Source organism: Oncorhynchus mykiss, chromosome 15, assembly GCF_057628025.1.
Source record: "Oncorhynchus mykiss isolate SJ-2025 chromosome 15, ASM5762802v1, whole genome shotgun sequence".
Classification (NCBI taxonomy): Eukaryota; Metazoa; Chordata; class Actinopteri; order Salmoniformes; family Salmonidae; genus Oncorhynchus; species Oncorhynchus mykiss.
Window position 1 is genome coordinate 46,793,192 of NC_143036.1, and position 16,269 is coordinate 46,809,460.

Below are 16,269 nucleotides of genomic sequence, written 5' to 3' on the forward strand. Positions count from 1 at the left end.
CGACAGCTCAACACACTTAATCAAGCACTTGAGACCACTCGGCCTGACAAAACATTTGTTAAATGTCTCGTTGGGATCGACACATGGCCCTGCCATTGCTCTGCCTATCTTTCATTGATTTCAATCTAGGGTTTACATATAGCAACTACAGTTTTTTTAAGGTCATTTGCCACATGTAAATAACAGGATGAGGTGGCCGAGTGGTTAAGGCGATGGACTGCTAATCCATTGTGCTCTGCATGCATGGGTTCGAATCCCATCCTCATCGTGTAACAATTAAAATTTGGTGCTTTATTTTGGCACTGGAAGATTTTGACTTTCACAAACACTGGTAAAATTGCTCACTGCCACAGCGATAGCACAGGACTTGGTATCTGAGTGGTGAAGGCGATGAACTGCATGTGTGGATTATAACACCAACCTCTTCACACAACATCTGTTATTTCCTCTCTTACATGGCCCCACATGAAAATAGAATCCCTGCGCAATCCTAGAGCGACTAATAAGATTCAGGTATTGAAGAATAACTTCACCAAGGGCAACCTCAATAGTGGGATTTGAACCGACACCTCAACACACTTAATCAAGCACTGGAGACCACTCGGCCTGACAAAACATTTGTTAAATGTCTCGTTGGGATCGACACATGGCCTTGCCATTGCTCTGCCTAACTTTCATTGATTTCAATCTAGGGTTTACATTACAGCAACTACAGTTTTTTAAGGTCATTTGCCACATTTAAATAACAGGATGAGGTGGATGAGTGGTTAAGGCGATGGACTGCTTATCCATTGTGCTCTACATGCATGGGTTAGAATCTCATCGTGTAACAATTAAAATTCGGTGCTTTATTTTGGCACTGGAAGATTTTGACTTTCACAAACACTGGTAAAATTGCTGACTGCCACAGCGAGAGCACAGGACTTGGTATCTGAGTGGTGAAGGCGATGAACTGCATGTGTGGATTATAACACCAACCTCTTCACACAACATCTGTTATTTCCTCTCTTACATGGCCCCACATGAAAATAGAATCCCTGCGCAATCCTAGAGCGACTAATAAGATTCAGGTATTGAAGAATAACTTCACCAAGGGCAACCTCAATAGTGGGATTTGAACCGACACCTCAACACACTTAATCAAGCACTGGAGACCACTCGGCCTGACAAAACATTTGTTAAATGTCTCGTTGGGATCGACACATGGCCCTGCCATTGCTCTGCCTATCTTTCATTGATTTCAATCTAGGGTTTACATATAGCAACTACAGTTTTTTTAAGGTCATTTGCCACATGTAAATAACAGGATGAGGTGGCCGAGTGGTTAAGGCGATGGACTGCTAATCCATTGTGCTCTGCATGCATGGGTTAGAATCCCATCCTCATCGTGTAACAATTAAAATTCGGTGCTTTTTTTTGGCACTGGAAGATTTTGACTTTCACAAACACTGGTAAAATTGCTGACTGCCACAGCGATAGCACAGGACTTGGTATCTGAGTGGTGAAGGCGATGAACTGCATGTGTGGATTATAACACCAACCTCTTCACAAAACATTTGTTATTTCCTCTCTTACATGGCCCCACATGAATGTAGAGTCCCTGCACAATCCTAGTGCGACTAATACGATTCAGGTATTGAAGAATAGCTTCACCAAGGGCAACCTCAATGGTTGGATTTGAACCGACAGCTCAACACACTTAATCAAGCACTTGAGACCACTCGGCCTGACAAAACATTTGTTAAATGTCTCGTTGGGATCGACACATGGCCCTGCCATTGCTCTGCCTATCTTTCATTGATTTAAATCTAGGGTTTACATATAGCAACTACAGTTTTTTTAAGGTCATTTGCCACATTTAAATAACAGGATGAGGTGGATGAGTGGTTAAGGCGATGGACTGCTTATCCATTGTGCTCTACATGCATGGGTTAGAATCTCATCGTGTAACAATTAAAATGCGGTGCTTTATTTTGGCACTGGAAGATTTTGACTTTCACAAACACTGGTAAAATTGCTGACTGCCACAGCGAGAGCACAGGACTTGGTATCTGAGTGGTGAAGGCGATGAACTGCATGTGTGGATTATAACACCAACCTCTTCACAAAACATTTGTTATTTCCTCTCTTACATGGCCCCACATGAATATAGAATCCCGTCGCAATCCTAGTGCGACTAATACGATTCAGGTATTGAAGAATAGCTTCACCAAGGGCAACCTCAATGGTGGGATTTGAACCGACAGCTCAAAACACTTAATCAAGCACTTGAGACCACTCGGCCTGACAAAACATTTGTTAAATGTCTCGATGGGATCGACACATGTCCTTGCCATTGCTCTGCATAACTTTCATTGATTTCAATCTAGGGTTTACATACAGCAACTACAGTCTTTTAAGGTCATTTGCAACTTCCAAAAAACAGGATGAGGTGGCCGAGTGGTTAAGGCGATGGACTGCTAATCCATTGTGCTCTGCATGCATGGGTTCGAATCCCATCCTCATCGTGTAACAATTAAAATTCGGTGCTTTATTTTGGCACTGGAAGATTTTGACTTTCACAAACACTGGTAAAATTGCTGACTGCCACAGCGATAGCACAGGACTTGGTATCTGAGTGGTGAAGGCGATGAACTGCATGTGTGGATTATAACACCAACCTCTTCACAAAACATTTGTTATTTCCTCTCTTACATGGCCCCACATGAATGTAGAGTCCCTGCACAATCCTAGTGCGACTAATACGATTCAGGTATTGAAGAATAGCTTCACCAAGGGCAACCTCAATGGTTGGATTTGAACCGACAGCTCAACACACTTAATCAAGCACTTGAGACCACTCGGCCTGACAAAACATTTGTTAAATGTCTCGTTGGGATCGACACATGGCCCTGCCATTGCTCTGCCTATCTTTCATTGATTTCAATCTAGGGTTTACATTACAGCAACTACAGTTTTTTAAGGTAATTTGCCACATTTAAATAACAGGATGAGGTGGATGAGTGGTTAAGGCGATGGACTGCTTATCCATTGTGCTCTACATGCATGGGTTAGAATCTCATCGTGTAACAATTAAAATTCGGTGCTTTATTTTGGCACTGGAAGATTTTGACTTTCACAAACACTGGTAAAATTGCTGACTGCCACAGCGAGAGCACAGGACTTGGTATCTGAGTGGTGAAGGCGATGAACTGCATGTGTGGATTATAACACCAACCTCTTCACAAAACATTTGTTATTTCCTCTCTTACATGGCCCCACATGAATATAGAATCCCGTCGCAATCCTAGTGCGTCTAATACGATTCAGGTATTGAAGAATAACTTCACCAAGGGCAACCTCAATAGTGGGATTTGAACCGACACCTCAACACACTTAATCAAGCACTGGAGACCACTCGGCCTGACAAAACATTTGTTAAATGTCTCGTTGGGATCGACACATGTCCTTGCCATTGCTCTGCATAACTTTCATTGATTTCAATCTAGGGTTTACATACAGCAACTACAGTCTTTTAAGGTCATTTGCAACTCCCAAAAAACAGGATAAGGTGGCCTAGTGGTTAAGGCGATGGACTGCTAATCCATTGTGCTCTGCATGCATGATTTCGAATCCCATCCTCATCGTGCCATTGCTCTGCCTATCTTTCATTGATTTCAATCTAGGGTTTACATATAGCAACTACAGTTTTTTTAAGGTCATTTGCCACATGTAAATAACAGGATGAGGTGGCCGAGTGGTTAAGGCGATGGACTGCTAATCCATTGTGCTCTGCATGCATGGGTTCGAATCCCATCCTCATCGTGTAACAATTAAAATCCGTTGCTTTATTTTGGCACTGGAAGATTTTGACTTTCACAAACACTGGTAAAATTGCTGACTGCCACAGCGAGAGCACAGGACTTGGTATCTGAGTGGTGAAGGCGATGAACTGCATGTGTGGATTATAACACCAACCTCTTCACACAACATTTGTTATTTCCTCTCTTACATGGCCCCACATGAAAATAGAATCCCTGCGCAATCCTAGAGCGACTAATAAGATTCAGGTATTGAAGAATAGCTTCACCAAGGGCAACCTCAATGGTTGGATTTGAACCGACACCTCAACACACTTAATCAAGCACTTGAGACCACTCGGCCTGACAAAACATTTGTTAAATGTCTCGTTGGGATCGACACATGGCCTTGCCATTGCTCTGCCTAACTTTCATTGATTTCAATCTAGGGTTTACATTACAGCAACTACAGTTTTTTAAGGTAATTTGCCACATTTAAATAACAGGATGAGGTGGATGAGTGGTTAAGGCGATGGACTGCTTATCCATTGTGCTCTACATGCATGGGTTAGAATCTCATCGTGTAACAATTAAAATGCGGTGCTTTATTTTGGCACTGGAAGATTTTGACTTTCACAAACACTGGTAAAATTGCTGACTGCCACAGCGAGAGCACAGGACTTGGTATCTGAGTGGTGAAGGCGATGAACTGCATGTGTGGATTATAACACCAACCTCTTCACAAAACATTTGTTATTTCCTCTCTTACATGGCCCCACATGAATATAGAATCCCGTCGCAATCCTAGTGCGACTAATACGATTCAGGTATTGAAGAATAGCTTCACCAAGGGCAACCTCAATGGTGGGATTTGAACCGACAGCTCAAAACACTTAATCAAGCACTTGAGACCACTCGGCCTGACAAAACATTTGTTAAATGTCTCGATGGGATCGACACATGTCCTTGCCATTGCTCTGCATAACTTTCATTGATTTCAATCTAGGGTTTACATACAGCAACTACAGTCTTTTAAGGTCATTTGCAACTTCCAAAAAACAGGATGAGGTGGCCGAGTGGTTAAGGCGATGGACTGCTAATCCATTGTGCTCTGCATGCATGGGTTTGAATCCCATCCTCATCGTGTAACAATTAAAATTCGGTGCTTTATTTTGGCACTGGAAGATTTTGACTTTCACAAACACTGGTAAAATTGCTGACTGCCACAGCGATAGCACAGGACTTGGTATCTGAGTGGTGAAGGCGATGAACTGCATATGTGGATTATAACACCAACCTCTTCACAAAACATTTGTTATTTCCTCTCTTACATGGCCCCACATGAATGTAGAGTCCCTGCACAATCCTAGTGCGACTAATACGATTCAGGTATTGAAGAATAGCTTCACCAAGGGCAACCTCAATGGTTGGATTTGAACCGACAGCTCAAAACACTTAATCAAGCACTTGAGACCACTCGGCCTGACAAAACATTTGTTAAATGTCTCGATGGGATCGACACATGTCCTTGCCATTGCTCTGCATAACTTTCATTGATTTCAATCTAGGGTTTACATACAGCAACTACAGTCTTTTAAGGTCATTTGCAACTTCCAAATAACAGGATGAGGTGGCCGAGTGGTTAAGGCGATGGACTGCTAATCCATTGTGCTCTGCATGCATGGGTTCGAATCCCATCCTCATCGTGTAACAATTAAAATTTGGTGCTTTATTTTGGCACTGGAAGATTTTGACTTTCACAAACACTGGTAAAATTGCTGACTGCCACAGCGATAGCACAGGACTTGGTATCTGAGTGGTGAAGGCGATGAACTGCATATGTGGATTATAACACCAACCTCTTCACAAAACATTTGTTATTTCCTCTCTTACATGGCCCCACATGAATGTAGAGTCCCTGCACAATCCTAGTGCGACTAATACGATTCAGGTATTGAAGAATAGCTTCACCAAGGGCAACCTCAATGGTTGGATTTGAACCGACACCTCAACACACTTAATCAAGCACTTGAGACCACTCGGCCTGACAAAACATTTGTTAAATGTCTCGTTGGGATCGACACATGGCCTTGCCATTGCTCTGCCTAACTTTCATTGATTTCAATCTAGGGTTTACATTACAGCAACTACAGTTTTTTAAGGTCATTTGCCACATTTAAATAACAGGATGAGGTGGATGAGTGGTTAAGGCGATGGACTGCTTATCCATTGTGCTCTACATGCATGGGATAGAATCTCATCGTGTAACAATTCAAATTCGGTGCTTTATTTTGGCACTGGAAGATTTTGACTTTCACAAACACTGGTAAAATTGCTGACTGCCACAGCGAGAGCACAGGACTTGGTATCTGAGTGGTGAAGGCGATGAACTGCATGTGTGGATTATAACACCAACCTCTTCACACATTTGTTATTTCCTCTCTTACATGGCCCCACATGAAAATAGAATCCCTGCGCAATCCTAGAGCGACTAATAAGATTCAGGTATTGAAGAATAACTTCACCAAGGGCAACCTCAATAGTGGGATTTGAACCGACACCTCAACACACTTAATCAAGCACTGGAGACCACTCGGCCTGACAAAACATTTGTTAAATGTCTCGATGGGATCGACACATGGCCTTGCCATTGCTCTGCCTAACTTTCATTGATTTCAATCTAGGGTTTACATTACAGCAACTACAGTTTTTTAAGGTCATTTGCCACATGTAAATAACAGGATGAGGTGGCCGAGTGGTTAAGGCGATGGACTGCTAATCCATTGTGCTCTGCATGCATGGGTTCGAATCCCATCCTCATCGTGTAACAATTAAAATTCGGTGCTTTATTTTGGCACTGGAAGATTTTGACTTTCACAAACACTGGTAAAATTGCTGACTGCCACAGCGATAGCACAGGACTTGGTATCTGAGTGGTGAAGGCGATGAACTGCATGTGTGGATTATAACACCAACCTCTTCACACAACATCTGTTATTTCCTCTCTTACATGGCCCCACATGAAAATAGAATCCCTGCGCAATCCTAGAGCGACTAATAAGATTCAGGTATTGAAGAATAACTTCACCAAGGGCAACCTCAATAGTGGGATTTGAACCGACACCTCAACACACTTAATCAAGCACTGGAGACCACTCGGCCTGACAAAACATTTGTTAAATGTCTCGTTGGGATCGACACATGGCCTTGCCATTGCTCTGCCTAACTTTCATTGATTTCAATCTAGGGTTTACATTACAGCAACTACAGTTTTTTAAGGTCATTTGCCACATTTAAATAACAGGATGAGCTGGATGAGTGGTTAAGGCGATGGACTGCTTATCCATTGTGCTCTACATGCATGGGTTAGAATCTCATCGTGTAACAATTAAAATTCGGTGCTTTATTTTGGCACTGGAAGATTTTGACTTTCACAAACACTGGTAAAATTGCTGACTGCCACAGCGAGAGCACAGGACTTGGTATCTGAGTGGTGAAGGCGATGAACTGCATGTGTGGATTATAACACCAACCTCTTCACAAAACATTTTTTATTTCCTCTCTTACATGGCCCCACATGAATATAGAATCCCGTCGCAATCCTAGTGCGTCTAATACGATTCAGGTATTGAAGAATAACTTCACCAAGGGCAACCTCAATAGTGGGATTTGAACCGACACCTCAACACACTTAATCAAGCACTGGAGACCACTCGGCCTGACAAAACATTTGTTAAATGTCTCGTTGGGATCGACACATGGCCTTGCCATTGCTCTGCATAACTTTCATTGATTTCAATCTAGGGTTTACATACAGCAACTACAGTCTTTTAAGGTCATTTGCAACTCCCAAAAAACAGGATAAGGTGGCCTAGTGGTTAAGGCGATGGACTGCTAATCCATTGTGCTCTGCATGCATGGGTTCGAATCCCATCCTCATCGTGCCATTGCTCTGCCTATCTTTCATTGATTTCAATCTAGGGTTTACATATAGCAACTACAGTTTTTTTAAGGTCATTTGCCACATGTAAATAACAGGATGAGGTGGCCGAGTGGTTAAGGCGATGGACTGCTAATCCATTGTGCTCTGCATGCATGGGTTCGAATCCCATCCTCATCGTGTAACAATTAAAATTCGGTGCTTTATTTTGGCACTGGAAGATTTTGACTTTCACAAACACTGGTAAAATTGCTGACTGCCACAGCGATAGCACAGGACTTGGTATCTGAGTGGTGAAGGCGATGAACTGCATGTGTGGATTATAACACCAACCTCTTCACACAACATCTGTTATTTCCTCTCTTACATGGCCCCACATGAAAATAGAATCCCTGCGCAATCCTAGAGCGACTAATAAGATTCAGGTATTGAAGAATAACTTCACCAAGGGCAACCTCAATAGTGGGATTTGAACCGACACCTCAACACACTTAATCAAGCACTTGAGACCACTCGGCCTGACAAAACATTTGTTAAATGTCTCGTTGGGATCGACACATGGCCCTGCCATTGCTCTGCCTATCTTTCATTGATTTCAATCTAGGGCTTACATATAGCAACTACAGTTTTTTTAAGGTCATTTGCCACATGTAAATAACAGGATGAGGTGGCCGAGTGGTTAAGGCGATGGACTGCTAATCCATTGTGCTCTGCATGCATGGGTTTGAATCCCATCCTCATCGTGTAACAATTAAAATTCGGTGCTTTATTTTGGCACTGGAAGATTTTGACTTTCACAAACACTGGTAAAATTGCTGACTGCCACAGCGATAGCACAGGACTTGGTATCTGAGTGGTGAAGGCGATGAACTGCATGTGTGGATTATAACACCAACCTCTTCACACAACATCTGTTATTTCCTCTCTTACATGGCCCCACATGAAAATAGAATCCCTGCGCAATCCTAGAGCGACTAATAAGATTCAGGTATTGAAGAATAACTTCACCAAGGGCAACCTCAATAGTGGGATTTGAACCGACACCTCAACACACTTAATCAAGCACTGGAGACCACTCGGCCTGACAAAACATTTGTTAAATGTCTCGTTGGGATTGACACATGGCCTTGCCATTGCTCTGCCTAACTTTCATTGATTTCAATCTAGGGTTTACATTACAGCAACTACAGTTTTTTAAGGTCATTTGCCACATTTAAATAACAGGATGAGGTGGATGAGTGGTTAAGGCGATGGACTGCTTATCCATTGTGCTCTACATGCATGGGTTAGAATCTCATCGTGTAACAATTAAAATTCGGTGCTTTATTTTGGCACTGGAAGATTTTGACTTTCACAAACACTGGTAAAATTGCTGACTGCCACAGCGAGAGCACAGGACTTGGTATCTGAGTGGTGAAGGCGATGAACTGCATGTGTGGATTATAACACCAACCTCTTCACAAAACATTTTTTATTTCCTCTCTTACATGGCCCCACATGAATATAGAATCCCGTCGCAATCCTAGTGCGTCTAATACGATTCAGGTATTGAAGAATAACTTCACCAAGGGCAACCTCAATAGTGTGATTTGAACCGACACCTCAACACACTTAATCAAGCACTGGAGACCACTCGGCCTGACAAAACATTTGTTAAATGTCTCGTTGGGATCGACACATGGCCTTGCCATTGCTCTGCCTAACTTTCATTGATTTCAATCTAGGGTTTACATTACAGCAACTACAGTTTTTTAAGGTCATTTGCCACATTTAAATAACAGGATGAGGTGGATGAGTGGTTAAGGCGATGGACTGCTTATCCATTGTGCTCTACATACATGGGTTAGAATCTCATCGTGTAACAATTAAAATTCGGTGCTTTATTTTGGCACTGGAAGATTTTGACTTTCACAAACACTGGTAAAATTGCTGACTGCCACAGCGATAGCACAGGACTTGGTATCTGAGTGGTGAAGGCGATGAACTGCATGTGTGGATTATAACACCAACCTCTTCACAAAACATTTGTTATTTCCTCTCTTACATGGCCCCACATGAATGTAGAGTCCCTGCACAATCCTAGTGCGACTAATACGATTCAGGTATTGAAGAATAGCTTCACCAAGGGCAACCTCAATGGTTGGATTTGAACCGACAGCTCAACACACTTAATCAAGCACTTGAGACCACTCGGCCTGACAAAACATTTGTTAAATGTCTCGTTGGGATCGACACATGGCCCTGCCATTGCTCTGCCTATCTTTCATTGATTTCAATCTAGGGTTTACATATAGCAACTACAGTTTTTTTAAGGTCATTTGCCACATGTAAATAACAGGATGAGGTGGCCGAGTGGTTAAGGCGATGGACTGCTAATCCATTGTGCTCTGCATGCATGGGTTCGAATCCCATCCTCATCGTGTAACAATTAAAATTCGGTGCTTTATTTTGGCACTGGAAGATTTTGACTTTCACAAACACTGGTAAAATTGCTCACTGCCACAGCGATAGCACAGGACTTGGTATCTGAGTGGTGAAGGCGATGAACTGCATGTGTGGATTATAACACCAACCTCTTCACACAACATCTGTTATTTCCTCTCTTACATGGCCCCACATGAAAATAGAATCCCTGCGCAATCCTAGAGCGACTAATAAGATTCAGGTATTGAAGAATAACTTCACCAAGGGCAACCTCAATAGTGGGATTTGAACCGACACCTCAACACACTTAATCAAGCACTGGAGACCACTCGGCCTGACAAAACATTTGTTAAATGTCTCGTTGGGATCGACACATGGCCTTGCCATTGCTCTGCCTAACTTTCATTGATTTCAATCTAGGGTTTACATTACAGCAACTACAGTTTTTTAAGGTCATTTGCCACATTTAAATAACAGGATGAGGTGGATGAGTGGTTAAGGCGATGGACTGCTTATCCATTGTGCTCTACATGCATGGGTTAGAATCTCATCGTGTAACAATTAAAATTCGGTGCTTTATTTTGGCACTGGAAGATTTTGACTTTCACAAACACTGGTAAAATTGCTGACTGCCACAGCGAGAGCACAGGACTTGGTATCTGAGTGGTGAAGGCGATGAACTGCATGTGTGGATTATAACACCAACCTCTTCACACAACATCTGTTATTTCCTCTCTTACATGGCCCCACATGAAAATAGAATCCCTGCGCAATCCTAGAGCGACTAATAAGATTCAGGTATTGAAGAATAACTTCACCAAGGGCAACCTCAATAGTGGGATTTGAACCGACACCTCAACACACTTAATCAAGCACTGGAGACCACTCGGCCTGACAAAACATTTGTTAAATGTCTCGTTGGGATCGACACATGGCCTTGCCATTGCTCTGCCTAACTTTCATTGATTTCAATCTAGGGTTTACATTACAGCAACTACAGTTTTTTAAGGTCATTTGCCACATTTAAATAACAGGATGAGGTGGATGAGTGGTTAAGGCGATGGACTGCTTATCCATTGTGCTCTACATGCATGGGTTAGAATCTCATCGTGTAACAATTAAAATTCGGTGCTTTATTTTGGCACTGGAAGATTTTGACTTTCACAAACACTGGTAAAATTGCTGACTGCCACAGCGAGAGCACAGGACTTGGTATCTGAGTGGTGAAGGCGATGAACTGCATGTGTGGATTATAACACCAACCTCTTCACACAACATCTGTTATTTCCTCTCTTACATGGCCCCACATGAAAATAGAATCCCTGCGCAATCCTAGAGCGACTAATAAGATTCAGGTATTGAAGAATAACTTCACCAAGGGCAACCTCAATAGTGGGATTTGAACCGACACCTCAACACACTTAATCAAGCACTGGAGACCACTCGGCCTGACAAAACATTTGTTAAATGTCTCGTTGGGATCGACACATGGCCCTGCCATTGCTCTGCCTATCTTTCATTGATTTCAATCTAGGGTTTACATATAGCAACTACAGTTTTTTTAAGGTCATTTGCCACATGTAAATAACAGGATGAGGTGGCCGAGTGGTTAAGGCGATGGACTGCTAATCCATTGTGCTCTGCATGCATGGGTTCGAATCCCATCCTCATCGTGTAACAATTAAAATTCGGTGCTTTTTTTTTGGCACTGGAAGATTTTGACTTTCACAAACACTGGTAAAATTGCTGACTGCCACAGCGATAGCACAGGACTTGGTATCTGAGTGGTGAAGGCGATGAACTGCATGTGTGGATTATAACACCAACCTCTTCACAAAACATTTGTTATTTCCTCTCTTACATGGCCCCACATGAATGTAGAGTCCCTGCACAATCCTAGTGCGACTAATACGATTCAGGTATTGAAGAATAGCTTCACCAAGGGCAACCTCAATGGTTGGATTTGAACCGACAGCTCAACACACTTAATCAAGCACTTGAGACCACTCGGCCTGACAAAACATTTGTTAAATGTCTCGTTGGGATCGACACATGGCCCTGCCATTGCTCTGCCTATCTTTCATTGATTTAAATCTAGGGTTTACATATAGCAACTACAGTTTTTTTAAGGTCATTTGCCACATTTAAATAACAGGATGAGGTGGATGAGTGGTTAAGGCGATGGACTGCTTATCCATTGTGCTCTACATGCATGGGTTAGAATCTCATCGTGTAACAATTAAAATGCGGTGCTTTATTTTGGCACTGGAAGATTTTGACTTTCACAAACACTGGTAAAATTGCTGACTGCCACAGCGAGAGCACAGGACTTGGTATCTGAGTGGTGAAGGCGATGAACTGCATGTGTGGATTATAACACCAACCTCTTCACAAAACATTTGTTATTTCCTCTCTTACATGGCCCCACATGAATATAGAATCCCCTCGCAATCCTAGTGCGACTAATACGATTCAGGTATTGAAGAATAGCTTCACCAAGGGCAACCTCAATGGTGGGATTTGAACCGACAGCTCAAAACACTTAATCAAGCACTTGAGACCACTCGGCCTGACAAAACATTTGTTAAATGTCTCGATGGGATCGACACATGTCCTTGCCATTGCTCTGCATAACTTTCATTGATTTCAATCTAGGGTTTACATACAGCAACTACAGTCTTTTAAGGTCATTTGCAACTTCCAAAAAACAGGATGAGGTGGCCGAGTGGTTAAGGCGATGGACTGCTAATCCATTGTGCTCTGCATGCATGGGTTCGAATCCCATCCTCATCGTGTAACAATTAAAATTCGGTGCTTTATTTTGGCACTGGAAGATTTTGACTTTCACAAACACTGGTAAAATTGCTGACTGCCACAGCGATAGCACAGGACTTGGTATCTGAGTGGTGAAGGCGATGAACTGCATGTGTGGATTATAACACCAACCTCTTCACACAACATCTGTTATTTCCTCTCTTACATGGCCCCACATGAAAATAGAATCCCTGCGCAATCCTAGAGCGACTAATAAGATTCAGGTATTGAAGAATAACTTCACCAAGGGCAACCTCAATAGTGGGATTTGAACCGACACCTCAACACACTTAATCAAGCACTGGAGACCACTCGGCCTGACAAAACATTTGTTAAATGTCTCGTTGGGATCGACACATGGCCTTGCCATTGCTCTGCCTAACTTTCATTGATTTCAATCTAGGGTTTACATTACAGCAACTACAGTTTTTTAAGGTCATTTGCCACATTTAAATAACAGGATGAGGTGGATGAGTGGTTAAGGCGATGGACTGCTTATCCATTGTGCTCTACATGCATGGGTTAGAATCTCATCGTGTAACAATTAAAATTCGGTGCTTTATTTTGGCACTGGAAGATTTTGACTTTCACAAACACTGGTAAAATTGCTGACTGCCACAGCGAGAGCACAGGACTTGGTATCTGAGTGGTGAAGGCGATGAACTGCATGTGTGGATTATAACACCAACCTCTTCACACAACATCTGTTATTTCCTCTCTTACATGGCCCCACATGAAAATAGAATCCCTGCGCAATCCTAGAGCGACTAATAAGATTCAGGTATTGAAGAATAACTTCACCAAGGGCAACCTCAATAGTGGGATTTGAACCGACACCTCAACACACTTAATCAAGCACTGGAGACCACTCGGCCTGACAAAACATTTGTTAAATGTCTCGTTGGGATCGACACATGGCCTTGCCATTGCTCTGCCTAACTTTCATTGATTTCAATCTAGGGTTTACATTACAGCAACTACAGTTTTTTAAGGTCATTTGCCACATTTAAATAACAGGATGAGGTGGATGAGTGGTTAAGGCGATGGACTGCTTATCCATTGTGCTCTACATGCATGGGTTAGAATCTCATCGTGTAACAATTAAAATTCGGTGCTTTATTTTGGCACTGGAAGATTTTGACTTTCACAAACACTGGTAAAATTGCTGACTGCCACAGCGAGAGCACAGGACTTGGTATCTGAGTGGTGAAGGCGATGAACTGCATGTGTGGATTATAACACCAACCTCTTCACACAACATCTGTTATTTCCTCTCTTACATGGCCCCACATGAAAATAGAATCCCTGCGCAATCCTAGAGCGACTAATAAGATTCAGGTATTGAAGAATAACTTCACCAAGGGCAACCTCAATAGTGGGATTTGAACCGACACCTCAACACACTTAATCAAGCACTGGAGACCACTCGGCCTGACAAAACATTTGTTAAATGTCTCGTTGGGATCGACACATGGCCCTGCCATTGCTCTGCCTATCTTTCATTGATTTCAATCTAGGGTTTACATATAGCAACTACAGTTTTTTTAAGGTCATTTGCCACATGTAAATAACAGGATGAGGTGGCCGAGTGGTTAAGGCGATGGACTGCTAATCCATTGTGCTCTGCATGCATGGATTCGAATCCCATCCTCATCGTGTAACAATTAAAATTCTGTGCTTTTTTTTTGGCACTGGAAGATTTTGACTTTCACAAACACTGGTAAAATTGCTGACTGCCACAGCGATAGCACAGGACTTGGTATCTGAGTGGTGAAGGCGATGAACTGCATGTGTGGATTATAACACCAACCTCTTCACAAAACATTTGTTATTTCCTCTCTTACATGGCCCCACATGAATGTAGAGTCCCTGCACAATCCTAGTGCGACTAATACGATTCAGGTATTGAAGAATAGCTTCACCAAGGGCAACCTCAATGGTTGGATTTGAACCGACAGCTCAACACACTTAATCAAGCACTTGAGACCACTCGGCCTGACAAAACATTTGTTAAATGTCTCGTTGGGATCGACACATGGCCCTGCCATTGCTCTGCCTATCTTTCATTGATTTAAATCTAGGGTTTACATATAGCAACTACAGTTTTTTTAAGGTCATTTGCCACATTTAAATAACAGGATGAGGTGGATGAGTGGTTAAGGCGATGGACTGCTTATCCATTGTGCTCTACATGCATGGGTTAGAATCTCATCGTGTAACAATTAAAATGCGGTGCTTTATTTTGGCACTGGAAGATTTTGACTTTCACAAACACTGGTAAAATTGCTGACTGCCACAGCGAGAGCACAGGACTTGGTATCTGAGTGGTGAAGGCGATGAACTGCATGTGTGGATTATAACACCAACCTCTTCACAAAACATTTGTTATTTCCTCTCTTACATGGCCCCACATGAATATAGAATCCCCTCGCAATCCTAGTGCGACTAATACGATTCAGGTATTGAAGAATAGCTTCACCAAGGGCAACCTCAATGGTGGGATTTGAACCGACAGCTCAAAACACTTAATCAAGCACTTGAGACCACTCGGCCTGACAAAACATTTGTTAAATGTCTCGATGGGATCGACACATGTCCTTGCCATTGCTCTGCATAACTTTCATTGATTTCAATCTAGGGTTTACATACAGCAACTACAGTCTTTTAAGGTCATTTGCAACTTCCAAAAAACAGGATGAGGTGGCCGAGTGGTTAAGGCGATGGACTGCTAATCCATTGTGCTCTGCATGCATGGGTTCGAATCCCATCCTCATCGTGTAACAATTAAAATCCGGTGCTTTATTTTGGCACTGGAAGATTTTGACTTTCACAAACACTGGTAAAATTGCTGACTGCCACAGCGATAGCACAGGACTTGGTATCTGAGTGGTGAAGGCGATGAACTGCATATGTGGATTATAACACCAACCTCTTCACAAAACATTTGTTATTTCCTCTCTTACATGGCCCCACATGAATGTAGAGTCCCTGCACAATCCTAGTGCGACTAATACGATTCAGGTATTGAAGAATAGCTTCACCAAGGGCAACCTCAATGGTTGGATTTGAACCGACACCTCAACACACTTAATCAAGCACTTGAGACCACTCGGCCTGACAAAACATTTGTTAAATGTCTCGTTGGGATCGACACATGGCCTTGCCATTGCTCTGCCTAACTTTCATTGATTTCAATCTAGGGTTTACATTACAGCAACTACAGTTTTTTAAGGTAATTTGCCACATTTAAATAACAGGATGAGGTGGATGAGTGGTTAAGGCGATGGACTGCTTATCCATTGTGCTCTACAT

At 42.5% G+C, this 16,269-nt stretch overlaps 10 non-coding genes across 10 annotated transcripts; all 10 read left to right on the forward strand.

The window, feature by feature from the left end:
• The first annotated feature begins 186 nt into the window (after positions 1-186).
• Positions 187-268, forward strand: trnas-gcu (transfer RNA serine (anticodon GCU)). The gene has a single exon. It is a non-coding gene; the product is annotated as a tRNA-Ser (tRNA).
• A 2,157-nt stretch (positions 269-2,425) lies between these two features.
• trnas-gcu (transfer RNA serine (anticodon GCU)) lies at positions 2,426-2,507 on the forward strand. The gene has a single exon. It is a non-coding gene; the product is annotated as a tRNA-Ser (tRNA).
• Positions 2,508-3,722: 1,215 nt separating this feature from the next.
• trnas-gcu (transfer RNA serine (anticodon GCU)) lies at positions 3,723-3,804 on the forward strand. The gene has a single exon. It is a non-coding gene; the product is annotated as a tRNA-Ser (tRNA).
• A 1,599-nt stretch (positions 3,805-5,403) lies between these two features.
• Positions 5,404-5,485, forward strand: trnas-gcu (transfer RNA serine (anticodon GCU)). Its single transcript has one exon. It is a non-coding gene; the product is annotated as a tRNA-Ser (tRNA).
• Positions 5,486-6,520: 1,035 nt separating this feature from the next.
• trnas-gcu (transfer RNA serine (anticodon GCU)) lies at positions 6,521-6,602 on the forward strand. The gene has a single exon. It is a non-coding gene; the product is annotated as a tRNA-Ser (tRNA).
• A 1,215-nt stretch (positions 6,603-7,817) lies between these two features.
• Positions 7,818-7,899, forward strand: trnas-gcu (transfer RNA serine (anticodon GCU)). The gene has a single exon. It is a non-coding gene; the product is annotated as a tRNA-Ser (tRNA).
• Positions 7,900-10,057: 2,158 nt separating this feature from the next.
• Positions 10,058-10,139, forward strand: trnas-gcu (transfer RNA serine (anticodon GCU)). Its single transcript has one exon. It is a non-coding gene; the product is annotated as a tRNA-Ser (tRNA).
• A 1,595-nt stretch (positions 10,140-11,734) lies between these two features.
• Positions 11,735-11,816, forward strand: trnas-gcu (transfer RNA serine (anticodon GCU)). The gene has a single exon. It is a non-coding gene; the product is annotated as a tRNA-Ser (tRNA).
• A 1,038-nt stretch (positions 11,817-12,854) lies between these two features.
• Positions 12,855-12,936, forward strand: trnas-gcu (transfer RNA serine (anticodon GCU)). The gene has a single exon. It is a non-coding gene; the product is annotated as a tRNA-Ser (tRNA).
• Positions 12,937-15,651: 2,715 nt separating this feature from the next.
• On the forward strand, positions 15,652-15,733 carry trnas-gcu (transfer RNA serine (anticodon GCU)). Its single transcript has one exon. It is a non-coding gene; the product is annotated as a tRNA-Ser (tRNA).
• Positions 15,734-16,269: the final 536 nt, after the last annotated feature.